Genomic DNA, 6,000 nt, shown 5'->3' with positions numbered 1-6,000 from the left:
TACAAATAACAAACAAACTTGACGCGCAATTGACAACAGGTAACAGATTGATTAATAAAGCGGTGACAATATAAATGAAAATGACAACATGAAATGACAAATCGCATAGATGATCCCTACAAGCTCACCGGACCTGCCATTGTTCTACCACAAATTATCGATTAATATCAGTAATGTGGGGTTCTAAATATGGTCAGAAAACATCAAATTTAAATTATCTTTCAGAATCTGTGCATTATGTTGCCTTTTAAATGTTAAAAACTGAATTTAGATGATGTTGAATACACAGCCGCCATTGGTGTCCTTGGTCACCCTGTTCCACTAAATGTAGTATTTTTCAAAAACTAGCCTATGGCGGTGTCTAAAACATTTACTAAAATTTACAAAATTGTCTACACTATTAGAAATCAGAAAGTTTAAAGCTCTATGACCTCTGGCATTTTGACAAATTACTTCCGAGTCTCGAACTTAGATTTTTGAGAACCCAACATTTCTGAACGAAATCATTGCATCTTGGTCAAACTGTCAATCATATGCTTTTAAAAGTTCTTTATTATAACCAAAATTTAATTTTCTTTCCAGATATGTATATTTAATTGCAATTTAGAAGGTATTAATTATATTTTTTGGTCTAGAATGAATTACCATTCATGCTGCTGAAGTTTACACTATGGAAATTAACGAAATATTACTAAAAAACAAGCCTATGGCGGTGTCTATTTCAAGATGAATAATATACAAAATTCAATTGTCTATTTGTTGATATAAGTTGTAAAGCATGATGACCTCTGGCATTTACGAGGTTTGGTGTTGAAAACTGCAGACCATGATTATCACCCACAGTTGCGCACAGTTTTCTGTACTGCTTTCGCTAGCAAACGCCAGTGCTTGCATTTGATTGGTTTAATGGCGTTTCTTTTGCTAATTGAGAACACTCTTCAGTTTTATTTTGGTTTTTGTGTATTTTGTTGATTTTGTTGTCGGATTTGGTGGTATTAGGCAAGGTATTAGGCCTATATTAGGCATTATTCAGTCACACAGTTCCCGTGGTATTATGGTAAGCAATTTTAATGTTTTATTGTGATAGGCTACGTGTGCCAGATTGGGTGATTTTGTTTTAAGTTTTTGTTCTATGGTTTAGTTGAGATGCAAATCACCAGTGCAGAGTTTGTTGCAAGGTCAAGGCGTACCTACATTGTTTGTTTTTATTGATTTGTCATGCCTCAATTACCAATCCTTCGAAGTATGTAGTCTATCGCAAGTCTTTATAAACCTAATACCTAGACTCATTTTGTGCATCTGCTCTCTCTTTGCGCGCTTCCATGGTGTTCTCCCTCTCGATTCCATCCTCTTCTTCTCCGCGTATCAACCCCCTGCTTCGGATGGCCATTGAGGTAGGTGCCTTTGGAGCTTGCAGCAATGAGCGTTAGAATTAAATTACCAGAAATAAATGATGCTGTGAAAATTAATCAACAAAAGCTGACAAGGATTAGCTATTAAAATATTATATCACTAAAAAAGTATATTTGTGTAGCTATCATGAGATACATGTCCTGCCCCTCTGGCCAATCCTGGTCAATCCTGCTCCGGGTTGTACAGACAACTACCCTATGTGGGTAGTTGGGTACCCTACCCTCTCAGCCATGTAGAAGTATGTACAGAGAATGTTCGCCATGCTCTCAAAGATCTCGACCCTAACTCTGCCATGGGCCCCGATGGAATACATCCACAGGTGTTGAAGGAATGTGCTGATGACCTCGCCTACCCTCTACAGATTATATACACGAGATCACAGAGAGAGGGACGACTACCCTCTTGCTGGAAAAAATCCCTAGTTATACCTATTTTCAAGAAGGGCTCCCGGTTTGATCCACTAAACTATAGACCTATCAGTCTGACGTCTGTTGTGTGCAAAACGATGGAACGCCTGATTTGCACGCAGATACGTAATTACCTGGAAACGAACTCACTGCTGACCTCAAACCAATTCGGTTTCAGGGCTGGCAGAAGTACATTGGACCAGCTACTCCTAGCTTATAACACAGTGTCCAAAAACATGGACCTTGGTGGCGTGACTGACGTCATTCTCTTCGATTTCAGTAAGGCGTTCGATGTCGTCTGCCACGATCTCATGATAACCAAACTGAGATCGATTGGTTTGACAGGTGCTCTCATTGACTGGATACGTTCATTTCTCCAGGGCAGACAGATGCAGGTGTGTGTGAAGGACATGATAAGCCAACCTAGGGTTGTCAGCAGTGGTGTACCGCAGGGCTCTGTCCTTGGGCCCCTGTTGTTCCTGGTTTATATTGACGGCGTAGCATCACAGCTGAGAAGTGAATATAAAATTTTTGCAGATGACCTGAAAATTTATGCCTGTGTGAAACTTGCCCCAGGAACCTCACCAGTGTTATCCTCTGCCCAAGTACAAAAAGACATTGATACACTGCAAACCACAGCAGCATCGTGGTGTCTGAAAATGAACCCAAAGAAATGTGTAGTTCTCCGCTTTGCGAGGCCCCGCGCTAACTTGCCTTCACCGGTGTACTTCCTTGATGGACAGCAAATCCCACATGTAGATTCTCACTCTGATCTTGGTGTTACTGTCGACTCGCAGCTTAAATTTCACGAGCACATTAGGACTGTTGCACACAAGGCTAGCGGTCTGGCCCATAGTTTTCTTAAGTCTACCGTTTGCAGGTCTCGCGCATTTATGTTGTTCTTGCTCACTACTCATATCCGACCTGTTATAGAATACTGTTCATGCTTGTGGCATACAGGTTATCTGAAAGACTTGCGGGTCTTAGAAAATGTTCAGAGGAAGTGGACAAAGCGAGTGGATGGAATGAATGGATTAAGCTATGCAGATCGCCTACAGTCCTTGAACCTGTATTCTGTCCAAGGGAGGCTCATTCGTGCGGACTTGATACAATGTTGGAAGCTGTTTAACGGTAGATCGTGCCTGAGTCCAGATGACCTGTTCGACCGCCCTCCACAGGAGCGGACTAGGGGCCACTGCTTTAGGATTTTCCCCACTCTCACCCACACAGACACTAGAAAGCGCTTTTTCTCTGTCAGATGCATTGCTGTTTGGAACTCACTGCCTGAGGATGCTGTCCGTGCACCTAACATAGCTAGCTTTAAGAAAATGATTGAGGTACATGCACGTAATAGCCTGTTCAGATATGATTGAGGATGAGCAGTGCTGATTTTGTAAGTAGTTATAGGTATGTAGGTTACTTCCTCGTAGCTAAGCGTGTAGAAATGTGACTGTGTTCATCTGACGAGCTTGTGGAAGACGCACAATACCAGTCAAAACTCCCAGGACTAATGGTCAAGAATATCACAACTGGGCTGGCGCGTCTGGCATTCAGGGTTCCTTCCAATTCCTTTCGGTCCTTCCACCTTGCCTTTTCTTTCCGACACAAATGGGAACCCAACCAGGTAAGAGAACCAGGTGGGAAGCCCGAAGCTCCCCCAGGAGTATGGCCATAATAGCTGGGTTTGGTGAGTGTCACAGGACTGATGCTGATGCTGATGATGTGGTCGGGCTGTCACCTTTGCATCGGTAGCCCTATAAACACAGGTCGGGGGGGGGGGAGGGTATTAGTAGGATAAGCTTAGGATGTTGGTTAAGCCCTTTCCTCGTCACCCGCCTTTGTCACCAGTTTTCTCCTCAGCCTCCAGAGCTGGTAGAGTCCATCCTTGTTCTGCTCCATCTCTTTTCTATCATCGTTAAAGAGGAATGCTTCCAGTACCTCGTTGGGTTCTTCCACGTATGGCCTCAGTAGAGCTAGTTTTCATTGTCTTTCTTGTGTTAGCTTGGTACACTCTAGCATAAAATGGACTTCATTTCCTTCTTCTTTTCCACAGAGCTTAATCACCGTTATCACCTCATCCACCGTCTGCTCAATGTGTGAGGAATACGGAGACAAAGGCTGCTTGATAATTAAACAAGTTCTGTGCTTTCTCAGGAAGTCAGTACTTTGTTAGATATGTGATGAGTTTAACGTAGACAATTGCAGTCTTATGTGTCGTTGAAACTAAAAGTCTTGGAAACATAATAAGCTTAGCATAACATTCTGCCATTGTGTTCATGTGGCTGGCTTTGTCGTTTCTATTGTAGGTACTAGGTATGCTTTGTGGATTCTGAGTTTTGACCATATTATCTTCCACCAGGCTCATTGCTGGCAGTGGTTCAGGAGACAGTCGTTCGATTCCAGCTGTAGAACGTCACCTGCAGGAAGTAGCATTATGATGGCCAGCCACGTGGCGCGTGTATCCAGCCACATTGTCCAGAAACCATCACATCATCTCCAGGTCAGTAACTGTGTGACTGTGGACCAGTCCAAGGCGTCCACAGACCACAAGGTCATGCTGTATCGTACCACGTCACTAGGTCAGTGACGTAATGGCATTGTGTGACCCGTCGCCGCGTCCTTATAAGGACCACTCACCTATAGGTGGGTGGCTCGGGAGAACTTTTTGTGTTGCCGGGATGGGATGTCTGCTAAATGCGGGTGCCGCTGCAAGTGTCGTGACGTATGATGGGTCTCAGGTTCGGATTTCGATTTGTCGAGTGAGATGTGTGTACAGGCTAATGTAATGTTATTATAGCTGAGTGTGCGACAGGAAACGTTAATCATGAGCTGTGAGTCGTTGTCGCCGTGGCTCGTAGTGGTATTTGACGACCGTCGTGACCTGTGACGGTCACCGTGACTGCTATGTGATGGTCGCCGCGGCTGGCATATGACGGCCGCCGTGACTTCTATAACGGCCTTCGTGACTGAAACGTGACGGTCGTCGTGATGTGCCGCGACTCGCTGCTTTACAGGTCACTGGTCGCGGGTGCTCGAGCTGACTGTGTCTTCAACGGCTCCACGGTGACCAGCGCCGCCACCGCCGAGACCATCCGATTCCTGAAATGATAATGGCCGCACACGAACAAGAGGCTCTATATGCATCTAGTTGCGAGTCAAGCGCCATGCTCAGAGGCGTCATCCGAAGAAGGCCGCACAGTGCACTTTAGGCTGAGCTCTGGTGTAGTGCGCGCTGACGGATAGGATGAAATCACGGGCCGGCCATCAGATTTCAGTGCGGGGATCAAGATGGTCGGAGCCGACGTGGCTTGGTTGATGGTGTGTCAGGGTCAGGGGTGGAGAAATAGGCCGAGTTGGGGTTGCACGGGCGCAGCAAATCCGCCGCCGCCCTAGCGGTGACCTTGACCGCCGCCGTCTGGTGCGGCTCCAAGGCCAAGCCGGCGCAGCCGGCGTGGAATTGGGAAGGCTCGTGCTACCCCAACTCGGCACAATTGTCCACCCCTGGTCAGGGTTGATTGAAAGTGGAGGCGAGACGACCGGATGTAAAGGATACACCGATACGGGTCTCGACGTCGTCTCGCAATTTGTGCTATGTAATATGACGGTTATGCCGTGGTATCATTCACTCTCGATGCGCTAATATGTAGTAAATAGGACAGAGACTGGAATTAATATTATTATATTTGGATGTAAGGGCCAGGTTTTGGCCAGCGCTATATTAGAAATCGTGAGCGTGCTAGTTGCAATCAATCGCGCGCTTCTTGCTGAGCATCTGTGAGCGAAAAAATACTTTCTCTGGAACGTTCGTCGTAAAATATGTGTATCTTTGGAATAAGTTGTCAGAACATGAATGCATTTTTGGTGTCCACTGCAGCTGCTGTTCTGGAACAGAAACATACCGAGATCGGCTGTGTATGTACTATGTACGCTGTGGCAAAATCAAGCAGCCGGGCCATGAGTCAAAAGCGATATGTGAATTAAAGTTGATATATTTCACATTTTAAACAACTAAACGCCTGCGATCACTGGAAAGTAAATAAACAATAGATACCCATGTGGCTGTCTTGTCTGGCGTGATCCGAGACTCTCTCTCTCTCTCTCTCTCTCTCTCTCTCTCTCTCTCTCTCTCTCTCTCTCTCTCTCTCTCTCTCTCTCTCTCTCTCTCTCTCTCTCTCTCTCT

This window comes from Amphibalanus amphitrite, unplaced genomic scaffold (assembly GCF_019059575.1).
Source record: "Amphibalanus amphitrite isolate SeventyFive unplaced genomic scaffold, NRLGWU_Aamphi_draft 000335F_arrow, whole genome shotgun sequence".
NCBI classification, from domain to species: domain Eukaryota; kingdom Metazoa; phylum Arthropoda; class Thecostraca; order Balanomorpha; family Balanidae; genus Amphibalanus; species Amphibalanus amphitrite.
Note: the sequence above shows the minus strand (reverse complement) of the source record.